At 42.4% G+C, this 13,694-nt stretch overlaps 1 long non-coding RNA gene across 2 annotated transcripts; it reads right to left on the bottom strand.

The window, feature by feature from the left end:
- Positions 1-1,949: 1,949 nt before the first annotated feature.
- LOC124013228 lies at positions 1,950-7,906 on the bottom strand. Of its 2 annotated transcripts, none has more exons than XR_006834837.1 (4): positions 7,771-7,906; positions 2,704-3,015; positions 2,203-2,480; positions 1,950-2,071 (listed from the first exon to the last, which is right to left on the bottom strand). It is a non-coding gene; the product is annotated as an uncharacterized LOC124013228 (long non-coding RNA). The 2 variants fall into 2 exon arrangements; XR_006834838.1 differs by having other exon boundaries at positions 1,955-2,008.
- Between the last annotated feature and the right edge of the window lie 5,788 nt (positions 7,907-13,694).

Raw genomic sequence — 13,694 nt, 5'->3', positions numbered from 1 at the left:
AAAATCTATGGACCTAAAGTAGTCTAACAGTCATAGCTGCCAAGGAGTAGGTGGCTTTATCTCAAACGCCTGCTCTTTTATGTACTATACAAAGCTGCAAGCTAAACAACTATCAGCTATAAAATATACAGGGGAGGGACCTACATTTAAACAACAAAACAGTCATTACTGAAAATAAGCTTTGGTTCAGCAGTAGCATAGCAAACACCAAGGGTGCCACATTCCCCCCCACATTCTGAAATAGCCCCCCCCCCCCCAGTTTTATCATTGGAATGTGATACAAAACGAGGCACTGGTGTGCTTTAGGGCCATGCGGACGCCTCCGAGTGGGCGGGTAGGCTGTTTGGAGTTATGTTCCCCCCCCCCGATTCCAAAACCAAAGTTGCGCCCAATATTAAAATATATGTTGCATTTGTTTTAACCTATACATTGGGATTTGGGACAAAAGTAATCTGAAAATAAGGATTATCCTGATCCTGCTACGAACTCAATAGTTATTGAATTGGTCCGTATCAGTGGATGCAATCGAGGTCTCTATTTGACAGGTCTGTGTGAATGACCTACAAAGAAACCCTGAACTTATATCAGCGCAACAGTTGCAGGGGAATTTTCTCCCATAACAACTGTGCCTCGAAAAGTTTTTCTGGGTGAATATTTGTTTTACTTTCATTTTGTTTAAATGTCCTCTTCACGAGTTATCATGTTGGCTTCTCAGTGACTTCCAGTTTTGTTCCGTCATGCTGTGTCAACATCCCCGCTGGCAGCCATGCGATGTAACTGGAGTGAATCATAAACGGATGCCATTTCAGAGTTGTCTCTACGTGACTCCAGTTCTGGTATACCTCTTCGCTCCTCCTAGACAGGGAGAGGGAGGGAGGGAGAGGGAGGAATGAGAGGTACAGGGAAAAAGGGGCAGGGAAAGTGGGTAGGAAAGCACCAACAACATAAAAGAATCATATGTTTCATTATTAGATACTTTGTGCTAGAGGAAAGAAACAAGACACATCTGACGCTCTCTTGTCTACGCTCATTGTTCTGCAGTAGGGAACTCAACTGTCATCACAACACATCTAGGATCTTTCCTAAAACTAGTGGGAGGAACCACAAAGCCTAACTTTAAAAGTCCACAGCCTTTGCACATGCTCTAAAAGACTATATGAAGATCGAAGGCATTACTATATACCATATGTGCTGTGTGACATGTCATTGTGCAACCCAACCATATCATATGGGCAAAACTGCTTGCAATGACATCAGGCCTGGTATCAAACTCAGGTGGTCTGTGCAACTCAAGACTTAAAAAATCACCTTGGACAATATGACAGGATCATTCAGTCTTTCAGGCCTACAGATAGAAGATGCTTGCATTGTGTTCAAGCTTACAGTTGTAGCCATGAGGGCTGGTAAAAGCTGGTTTATTGTCTATCAGCCTGTAGCATTGTTACTAACCTGGTTCTCTGTTTGTTTTATGTAAGTAATCGTTGCATACTCATTGTCAACCTGCACTCCTTCGGATGAATCTATGAAGACAAATAAAGTCAATTAGATATAAGGCGGGGGGGGGGGGTGACTAACTGACAGAGACGTACAGACGCTCATCTCCTGAACAGGTTCTGTAAACCCTCACGACTACTGTTACGATGTGGGTACCTCTCTCTCTGCTGGCGGTCCTTTTTGGCACCATAGAAGCCAATCTTTAAAGTAATGATTGTCAGAGTGTGTTTGTGTGTGTGCCTTCTGCTTTTTCATCATTTAGAGAGGTCTATCAGGAAGGTCGGAGATGATAATAATACTGTCTGACCGGGCAGAGGAAGTGTGCCACTTTATTTGACCTGCATCCCGTGTTCAAGTAAACAGTTCCTACTTTTTCCAAAATACTATTCTTGATAATAAAAAAAAGGCAGATGATGACATGTTTTGACTGACCTCAGACCTCTAAAAGATGAATACCTGCCTTGTGAGTGTTCATTTCCCCTCTTCTTTTGATTGATTGCGAGTCCAACCAGTCCTGAGGCAACCACAACGCAGAATACAGCAATAATAAGCACACCCAGAGTCCTCTCATTCATGTCTGAATTAAATAAAAACAAGGAAACGATTTGTGTAAAGTATGTTTTAAATGGGCTGAACTAATAGTTCCACTTAATTATTTTGGTAGTTGCTATTTTCTGGATGGCTTTAATTCAGAATTGATACTCTTACCTGTCTCCTTGGGATGACCTTCACTGCAACATTTTGGGACAAGAACTGTCTCATTGCTGACAGGGTTGGAAGCCACACAGCTGTAGGTGGAGTTGTAGTTCTTTCCCTCTACCTCCAAACGGAGAGAAGATCGGTGGTGAGATCAGGACTGCTGGTTTGGTTGAGTATTTCCTCTCCCCTGTACAAGGTCAAGGTCACCTCTTTTTCATTGTCCACAGAACACACCACACTACAGGAGCTGCTGTCACACTCTCTCACCTGAGGTTTGGAAACAAAATCTGGAAGACAAATAGCAAATACATTGGAGGAATGGAACTCATATTGAATGTTTTTGTAATATAACGCACACACACACACACACACACACACACACACACACACACACACACACACACACACACACACACACACACACACACACACACACACACACACACACACACACACACACACACACACACACACACACACACACACACACACACACACACACACACTTACAGTAAAGAGTGAGGTTAAATTTAGGTATCCTCTTCTCTCCGTCTTTATTCTCCACAGAATAAACCCCAGCATCTTCAATCTGTAGGTCTGACAGACTGAATAATCCTGTCACATTGTCCCAGTGAAGGCGATTTTTAAATCTCTCATCTGAATCTATATGGCTTTGTCCATTGATCACACTTGCAGTAGTGTCTTCTCCATACCTTAAATATCCAGTTTTAAACACTCTCTCTGGAAAAGATAAAGACTTTCCCATGATGCCTTTCACCTGCTGAGTCTCAGAGTTGACTGTTTGCTGGGAAGCACAGAGAACTGTGGACAGAGAGAGACTCGATATCAACACAATAGCACTATTCCAGGAGGTCTGCTTAACAGTCACACACTAAATCTCACAATACCTGGATAAGTGTTTAGCATGTCATTAACCTCATCCATATGATATAGTGATCTGATGTCAGAAGATAACAATGACATTCAATCATTAGTAGATTTGTGCAGCACGTCTACAATGTAGTAGCCTGGAACAAGACTATTGACTTGAGTATCACAGGTCTTCTTAGCCAATAACAGGTCTGATGTGATGGTGAAGGTCAGGAAACAAAGTTTAAGAACTGGTAGTTTAATTTGTCTGTAGTTGAGTTCACATACATTCTCTGAGCAAGGGAAAATCTTTCACCAATTGACTGTTTTCTTTTCCTTCCGAAAAAAAAATCAAGGATCATTGAAAAGCAAGTGATAGAGGGATATTCAACAAATTTCCACTAGCTAAACAGGTGAGGCTCAAAACTGTGCCTCACCTGCCCTGAATGACGGGCAGCCACTGTTCATGCCACAAGAGGTACTGGATCCTGGAAAATAGGTTTCGGAATGAAACAGTCCGAAACTGAGAGATGCTGGATCCTGTTCTCAAATGAAGCACTGGTTTCATTGTCACATCCTCTGAAGAGACATAGGCTTACCGCATGTGGTTAGGTTAGGTTACCCAGGTTATTAGCTCAATGTACATAATGTATTTGTCCTTCTATAGTGAACTGTATAAATTGTATGTACAGTGTGGTCGGGAATTATTGGATGACATGATAAAGATGAGCAAAAAAACAACTATATGCTGAACTATATTGTATACTCCAAAAATGGAAAAATATATTATTTTATACAGATTCAATTGTTCAGATTAAGAGATTTTGTTGAACAAGTAATACAAAAAAATCTTTAAAAAAAGATGGGGGTCACGATAATTGTATTTCCTGTTTGCAATACTCCAGCAAGGATAACAACACTGAGCCTTTTTATAAAATGTTTTATGAGATTGGAGAACACATTGGAAGGGATCTTAGACCATTCAAAAACAAATCAAGAGGTGGCTCTCCGGGGACTTTAATGGAGGAAAACTTAAATAATTTTTACTAAACTTCTATCAGCATGTTAAATGTGCAACCAGAGGGGAAAAAACTCTGGACCACCTCTACTCCACACACAGAGACGCATACAAAGCTCTCCCTCGCCCTCCATTAGGTAAATCTGACCATAATTCTATCCTCCCAATTCCTGCTTACAAGCAAAATGTAAAGCAGGAAGCACCAGTGTCTAGATCAATAAAAAAGTGGTCAGATGAAGCAGATGCCAAGCTACAGGACTGTTATGCTAGCACAGACTGGATTATGTTCTGGGATTCCTCCAATAGCATTGAGGAGTGCACCACATCAGTCACTGGCTTCATCAATAAGTGCATCGATGACGTTGTCCCCACATTGACCCTACGTACCTCAACCAGAAGCCATGGATTAAAGGCAACATCCATACTGAGCTAAAGGCTAGAGCTGCAGCTTTCAAGGAGCATAAAGTCATTTATACATTTATAATAAATCTCGCTATGCCCTCCGACAAAACCATCAAACGGTGAAAGCATCAATACAGGACTAAGATCGAATCATACTACACCGGCTCTGACGCTCGTCGGATGTGGCAGGGCTTGCAAACTTTCAAAGACTACAAAGGGAAGCACAGCCGAGAGCTGCCCGAGCTACCAGACGAGCTAAACTACTTCTATGCCCGTTTCGAGGCAAATAACACTGAAACAATCATGAGAGCACCAGCTGTTCTGGAAGACTGTGTGATCATGCTCTCTGCAGCCGATGTGAGTAAGACCTTTAAACAGGTCAACATTCACCGGCCCGCAGGGCCAGACGGATTACCAGGACATGTACTGCGCTGACCAACTCGCAAACAGCTCCCTCTGAAGCTGGATCCTGGACTTCCTGATGGGCCGGCCCTAGGTGATAAGGGTAGGTAACAACACATCCGCACGCTGATCCTCAACACAGGGGCCCCTCAAGGGTGTGTGCTCAGTCCCCTTCTGTACTCCCTGTTCACTCATGACATCACGGCCAGGCACTACTCCAACACCATCATTAAGTTTGCAGATGACACAAAAGTGGTAGGTCTGATCACCGACAACGACCAGACAGTCTATTGGGAGGAGGTCAGAGACCTGGCCGTGTGGTGCCAGGACAACAACCTCTCCCTCAACGTGATCAAGACAAAGGAGGTGATTGTGGACTTCAGGAAAAAGAGGACTGAGCATGCCCCCATTTTTTCATCAATGGGGCTGCAATGGTTGAGAGCTACAAGTTCCTGTCCACATCACCAACAAACTAACATGGTCCAAGCACACCAAGACAGTCATGAGGGCATGACAAAACCTATTCCTCCTCAGGTGACTGAAAAGATTTAGCATGAGTCCTCAGATCTTCAAAAGGTTTTACAGCTGCACTATCGAGAGCATCCTGACTGGTTGCATCACTGCCTGGTATGTCAATTGCTCGGCCTCCAACTGCAAGGCACTACAGAGGGTGGATGCTAACGGCCCAGTACATCACTGGGGCCAAGCTTCCTGCCATTCAGGACTTGTAAACCAGGCGGTGTCAGAGGAAGGCCCTAAAAATGATCAAAGACTCCAGCTATCCTACTACTACACCTTCTACCCCCAAGCCATAAGACTGCTGAACATCTAATCAAACGGCTACCCAGACCATAACCCCCCCCCCCCGCTACACTCTGTTGTTATCATCTATGCATAGTCACTTTAATAACCTTACCTACATGTATATATAACCGGTGCCCCAGCACATAGACTCTTTACCGGTACCACTCTGTATATAGTCTTGCTATTGTTTTTTACTACTGTTTTTAATTACTTGCTACTTTTATTTCTTATTCTTATCCGTATTTTTTTAAAACTACATTGTTTTTTATGGGCTCATAAGTAAGCAATTCACTGTAAGGTTGTATTCGGCGCATGTGACTAATGCAATTTGATTTGATTTGATTTTGATGTACATTTTTTTTTTAACAGTTTGTAGGATCCATGTTGGCCTATAGGTGTCTTTGGAAGTGAACATTTCACACAGATAAGAGGAGGACTGTTCTGCATGGGTGTGTAGGCCTGAGAGTGTAACTGTACAGTTCTTTGGTGAAACATTGTTTTCACATTTTCTAAGCGAATGAGATATGCAAATTGGTAAAGATTAACATGATCTTCATCATCACCGATTTGCATACTAAGGGAGCCTCCAGTGTACATACTCCAGGCACATGATAATAAAGTATGCATACGGTATAAGCCTAATATCTTTCTATGTTTGTGTCTCACCCATACAAACTCACATACCAAACATAATTTCATCTAAAATGGTTGAGGATCCTATTCACTAGAATTTTCCACTAGAATGTAATTGATTTTAAATTATTAACACTTACCTAGGGCTTCCACTCCATATGACTTGCAAGAGAGAAAACAACCATTTCTCCAATTCTAAAATTTTTATTTGAACATCCTTAATGTGGATAATGTTTTTGAGGCCCAAAGACTATTTTACATGGAAAACAAGATTACTTTATTCATTTGCAAAAATAAAAAAAATAAAAAAAGTTTTTGCTTTGTCATTATAGGGCATTGTGTGTAGATTAATGACGGGGGAAATCATACATTTTAGAATAGGGCTTATGGTTGAAATTACGATATTGGGTTTTAATAATGTTCATGTATCGAATGGTTGTAATTGATTTCGGAATGTCCAAAATTATCATTTGGGGTCAGGTTGATCGTGGAGGTTTACACTGCTAAATGTATAGTAATTGTATAGACTAAGAATGCGTTGAGATACTGATCTGTAATTATGATCATGATTAGGAAGTTAATATTAGAATTATGGATAATTATACTGTATGTTAAATGTACATTCTGCCAGAGTCGGTGTGCATTAAGTTGAGGGTTTTGTCTTTAAGTGATAGTTTAACTGATGTGAAACACTAAGCATTGTCATTCAAAATTTGGTTGAATAATGAATTGGGGTTTAATTACGATTTGTAACTAAATTATATTATTTTAACTGACTGATTGATTTGAGTAAGATACGAGTATGTTAACAACCTTATGAGCGGAGCAATTCATGTATTATGATTGTTTTGATTGTTGTTATGTGAATGCGCTCCTGACTATGGGATAGTGTTCACACCAGTTCAACGATACGAAATAACGGGGAAATGCGCCAGAGTTCGGATAAACCAATTTGTTGTGAAAGCCCCATAAGATGTGAAAAGCTATGCCTCCCCTGGACAGGCACTGTGACCCTAAACACAGTGAGCCTGTGAGCTCTGTGATTTAATTTCAAATGACAAGCTACAGTCTCAGTCTCAGAGAATTATAAAAGGTTGTCTGCCTGTTGTTTCCAAAAGATTGTTAATCTCTCATCTCAATGAGTTTATGAATCAATAAAGTATTGGCATACTCTGTAGTTGGTGTATAGATCACAAATGTTTATAGCCTACACCTCTTTCATCCCATTGACAGAGCTCTTTTTTTTAGAAACTAGTCTCTGTCTGTATCTATCCCTTAATGTATATATTCCCATTCGCTCTGTGCTACACACACTACAGCCCTAGTCTTGGCTCCCTTGTCAAGAAACACAACAAGCGTACAAACGTATGATAGATCAAGCGTTACCAATTAAAACATTGAACACTTTATGTTTGTGACGCAAATCAGTAACAACAAAAGAAACATACCATCAATTACGAAACATAGCAGCATGAGCCTTGTCCATCCAAACAAATGGTTCATTGCTCTAAAGCTCGAGCTGTTCAGATGTGTGCAAGATGTGATCTTGTCCTTGTACAGAGGAGAGAATAGACTCAACCAGACCAGCAGCTCTCTGGGGTGTATTCATTACACCGATTCTGTTACTTAAAATGTAAGCAAACGGAACAGGTAGGGACCTACCTGACATTGTCCAGTAGAAACTCTAGTTCTAGTTGCAACAGTTTGGATGAATGATTACACACCTAATATCATTACCAACCTGTCTCTCCCTCTGGAGGTAGAGAGAGGAGATTACAACTCCATCTACAGTGGTGTAGCTGTCAACCCTGTCAGTAATCACATCATCACCATCAACATCACAACACCCTGTGGAGACGGAGGCCTTGGAGAAGACGCATGTGTGAGAAATCAAATAATCCATTATTGCCATCATCTCTGAGCTCATTACACATATAATGCCCATCCCTCTTGACCGGTTAGTAGACTTGTTGTGTAGTGACGAACCAAAGTGTATGTTGTTAAAGTACACCTTCTAGTGGAGAAAATAGAGAATTCCACTGTGAATGGTTTGCACTTTGAATGATCTTGTATGGTAGACTGTGTTCTATTATGTGAGGCATGAACACTGAGTGCACAAAACGTGAGGAACAACTGCTCTTTCCATGGCATAGACTGACCAGGTGTATCCAGGTGAAAGCTATAATACCTCATTGAGGTCACTGTTAATCCAATTCAATCAGTGTAGATGAAGGGGAGGATATATTTGAGTGTGTCAAGAACCAGCATGCTGCTAGGTTTTCACACTCAACAGTTTCACGGTGTGTATCAAGAATGGTCCACCCCCCAAAGGACATCCAGCCAACTTGACACAACTGTGGGAAGCACTGGAGTCCACATGGGCCAGCATCCCTGTGGACCGCTTTGACACCTTGTAGAGTCCATAACTCGGCGAATTGAGGCTCTTCTGATAGAAAACGTGGGTGCAATCTCAATATTAGGAAGGTGTTCCTCATGTTTTGTTAACTCAATGCATTCAGAAAGTATTCATACCAATTGATTTATTCCACATTTTACAGCCTAAATTCAAAATAGATTAAATACAGTGGGGCAAAAAAGTATTTAGTCAGTCACCAATTGTGCAAGTTCTCCCACTTAAAAAGATGAGAGAGGCCTGTAATTTTCATCATAGGTACACTTCAACTATGACAGACAAAATGAGAAAAAAAATCCAGAAAATCACATTGTAGGATTTTTAAGGAATTTATTTGCAAATTATGGTGGAAAATAAGTATTTGGTCACCTACAAACAAGCAAGATTTCTGGCTCTCACAGACCTGTAACTTCTTCTTTAAGAGGCTCCTCTGTCCTCCACTCGTTACCTGTATTAATGGCACCTGTTTGAACTTGTTATCAGTATAAAAGAAACCTGTCCACAACCTCAAACAGTCACACTCCAAACTCGACTATGGCCAAGACCAAAGAGCTGTCAAAGGACACCAGAAACAAAATTGTAGACCTGCACCAGGCTGGGAAGACTGAATCTGCAATATTTAAGCAGCTTGGTTTGAAGAAATCAACAGTGAGAGCAATTATTTGGAAATGGAAGACATACAAGACCACTGATAATTTCCCTCGATCTGGGGCTCCACGCAAGATCTCACCCCGTGGGGTCAAAATGATCACAAGAACGGTTAGCAAAAATCCCAGAACTACACAGGGGGACCTAGTGAATGACCTGCAGAGAGCTGGGACCAAAGTAACAAAGCTTACCATCAGTAACACACTACGCCGCCAGGGACTCAAATCCTGCAGTGCCAGACGTGTCCCCTGCTTAAGCCAGTACATGTCCAGGCCTGTCTGATGTTTGCTAGAGAACATTTGCATGATCCAGAAGAAGATTGGGAGAATGTCATATGGTCAGATGAAACCAAAATATAACTTTTTGGTAAAAACTCAACTCGTTGTGTTTGGAGGACAAAGAATGCTGAGTTGCATCCAAAGAACACCATACCTACTGTGATGCATGGGGGTGGAAACATCATGCTTTGGGGCTGTTTTTCTGCAAAGGGACCAGGACGACTGATCCGTGTAAAGGAAGGAATGAATGGGGCCATGTATCGTGAGATTTTGAGTGAAAACCTCCTTCCATCAGCAAGGGTATTGAAGATGAAACGTGGCTGGGTCTTTCAGCATGACAATGATCCCAAACACACCGCCCGGACAACGAATGAGTGGCTTCGTAAGAAGCATTTCAAGGTCCTGGAGTGGCCTAGCCAGTCTCCAGATCTCAAACCCATAGAAAATCTTTGGAGGGAGTTGAAAGTCCGTGTTGCCCAGCAACAGCCCCAAAACATCACTGCTCTAGAGGAGATCTAGGATTATCCAGGATGATCCGCTTCGATAACCGAGACACCAGACCAGCCTGGTGACAGAAAGACAAGCTAGCTGCAAGCAGGTCAGTGTGGGACAAGTAGATGGACCGCCTTCCCCTGTTTTACAACCCTGGGCCCAGCGTTACTGTTGATGAGCAGTTTATGCCATTTAGGGGCCCCTTCAGGCAGTACATACCGTCTAATCCCGCAAAATATGGAATCAAGATCTGGGTTGCCTGTGATTCTGTTTCATCATATGCCTGGAAGCCAGATGGAGGAACCCCTGATAAACACCAAGGGATGCGTGTTGACCTGGACATGACACAGGTACTCCGTGGCCACAGCATCACATAGGATAACTTTTTTAATTCACACAAGCTGGGACAGTAGCTCCTCAAGAGGATCCTGACGATGGTAGGAACAGTACAAAAAACATGCCAGAGCTCCGACCTCAGCTGTTGAATACATAGAACAGGCCTATCAATCCCTCTAAGTTTCTGTTCACGGCCGACACGTCCCTACTGTCCCACATACCAAAGAAAGGCAAAAATGTTTTACTCACGAGTACGCTGCATAGGGATGGGAGATTCTGTTTTTAACATGAAAAAACAGAAATTATAATGGATTACAATGCCACAAAAGGAGGGGTGGACAATTTAGACAAGCTAGTGACTGGCTACAGTTGAAAAAGAAGAACCCTACTCTGGCCACTTGTGATATTCTTCAACATCTTGGCCATCTCTGCGGACAACTCGTTTGTCATCTGGATGGTGTTGAACCCAGATTGGAACAGAGTAAAGCTCCAGAGGAGACATCTCTTTCTCAAGGAGCTGGGCAAGGTATTGGTAAGATCTCAAACCAGAGGAGGCAACATATCCCAAAGACCCCAGTTTCTGCAGCAATCATGAGGACCATTCAGGAGGAGGATGCTGGTGCCCCATCTGCCAGACCCTCAGAACCAACAACTCCCAACAAATACCTGAAGTAAGTGTGAGTGATGTTGTTGCATGTGTGTGTGTCAGACTCTCCTACCTTGGCCTGCTGTAACTTTATAAGTGAGTGAGTGAGTGAGATGTTAGTAAAACTCCTGAACTCAGTGTTTTCATCATTCTAGATTGCAGTTGGTGGCAACAAGAAGAAGCGCTGTGATGCGTGTGGACCCAAGAAGGACAGGAAGACACAGTACACATGCATCAAGTGCAAGAAATACATTTGTAACACACACACAGTAAAACTCTCTCCCTCGTGGTGGGTTGGCGCCCCCCCTTGGGTTGTGCCGTGGCGGAGTTGTTTGTGGGCTATACTCGGCCTTGTCTCAGGATGGTAAGTTATTGGTTGAAGATATCCCTCTAGTGGTGTGGGGGCTGTGCTTTGGCAAAGTGGGTGGGGTTATATCCTTCCAGTTTGGCCCTGTCCGGGGTTTTCATCGGATGGGGTCGCAGTGTCTCCTGACCCCTCCTGTCTCAGCCTCCAGTATTTATGCTTCAGTAGTTTATGTGTCGGGGGGCTAGGGTCAGTTTGTTATATCTGGACTACTTCTCCTGTCTTATCCAGGGTCCTGTGTGAATTAAAGTATGCTCTCTCTAATTCTCTCTTTCTCTCTTTTTTTCTCTCGGAGGAGGACCTGAGCCCTAGGACCATGCCTCAGGACTACCTGGCATGATGACTCCTTGCTGCCCTCAGTCCACCTGGCTGTGCTGCTGCTCCAGTTTCAACTGTTCTGCCTGTGATTATTATTATTTGACCATGCTGGTCATTTATGAACATTTGAACATCTTGGCCATGTTCTGTTATAATCTCCACCCGGCACAGCCAGAAGAGGACTGGCCACCCCTCATAGCCTGGTTCCTCTCTAGGTTTCTTCCTAGGTTATGGCCTTTCTAGGGAGTTTTTCCATTTATCATTTAAAAAAATTACTGAATGTAACATTTGTTCTTCCAATTTGTTCAGTTCAAAATAATAAACATCAATAGTGGTGAAATCCTTGTTTCATTTATATTTGTTCAAAAATCAAATTTTATTTAAAAATCTAACTGCGCATTTATTGACAAATGTTATCTAGCAGATATTAACAATGTATGATGTCTATATTGCTTGTAAATGATATAAGCCAACATCTAAGTATTAAGTATTTTTACGTAAATTGTTATGGCTGTATTGTTTTAAAAACCCAATAATGTTGTGGGTCCATCAGACCCGCGAACATTGGGCCAGTAACCGAAAGGTTGTTCGATCGAATCCCCGAGCTGACAAGGTAAAAATCGGTCATTCTTCCCCTGAAAAGGGCAGTTAATGTCAGGGTCTATCTAGAATATAGCGAAGGAGTCAGGCGTAGGACACAGGTAAGAATAAAACCACTGTATTTACTCCATCCGAGAACGGAACAAAAATGATAAAACAAATACAAAACATGATACGAACTCCAACACACGAAAGACAATCACACACAAAACAGAAAGGGAAACCAGAGGGTTAAATAAGGAACATAATCATGAGATGGGAACCAGGTGTGTAAAACAGACAAAACAAAAGGAAATATGAAACATGGATCGGTGGCAGCTAGAAAGCCGGTGACGTCGACCGCCGAACACCGCCCGGACAAGGAGAGGGAACAACTTCGGTGGAAGTCGTGACAGTTAACTCACTGTTCCTAGGCCGTCATTGTAAATAAGAATTTGTTCTTAACTGACTTTCCTAGTTAAAGGTCAAATAAAAAAACAAAAAAAACATGAACACACACAAAGGTAAAGGCTGGGCTGCAGCTGACAACACAGACATGTGCCTCAGGAATACATTTTGGAAGAGCAGCCAGATTGTGGGAGGGCTGAGGGCCTGTGTGGGGTAACCAGAGATCTGTGTGGGTGTGTTGCATGGGACAACTCAGCCAGGTTAAACCTAGTAGATTGTACTTGGTAGGGGTGGGTGGGATAAACAAGCTGTGTAGGGGGCTGAAATGTGCCTTGGCAAAGAGCTCATCAACTGCTTTAACGTTTAAATGAATCATTGACCCTGTCCACAATCAGACATACAGTGCTGAATGTATCATCAACATCAAATTTGCATATAGCTGTACCGGTCTCTGACTCTCTCATTCCCTTCATAAGTTAACCTGGTTGCTTTAGCTCAAGTAAAACTACATGAATAAATGTATACAAATGAGCGAATGTCAACATTCATTCAGTTAATCCCACAACACCCCCATATTGTCTGTATGTGTGTGTGTTAGAGAAGTGTACATGCACACTCACGCACGATCGCCATCTATGTCAGCGTGTGGTTATCGCTTATTTGTTCTCTCTGAGGTCAGTACCCTATATGGGTCAGTCGCTGTCCTTCTTCTTATAGGGGAGATGTGAGAAATCCCTATGTCTCTGAACAGCTTCTCTCAAGCAAGATATCTGACACCACAAACCATCCTCTCAGTCCCCTGCACCTAAATTTATCAGACACTGTTATCAAGAGGGACTTACAATAAGTGCATTCAACTGAAGTGGGTAAGATAACCAGACGTCTAGTTA

Source organism: Oncorhynchus gorbuscha, linkage group LG24 (genome assembly GCF_021184085.1).
Source record: "Oncorhynchus gorbuscha isolate QuinsamMale2020 ecotype Even-year linkage group LG24, OgorEven_v1.0, whole genome shotgun sequence".
NCBI classification, from domain to species: Eukaryota; Metazoa; Chordata; class Actinopteri; order Salmoniformes; family Salmonidae; genus Oncorhynchus; species Oncorhynchus gorbuscha.
This window is presented reverse-complemented; position numbering and strand designations above follow the sequence as displayed.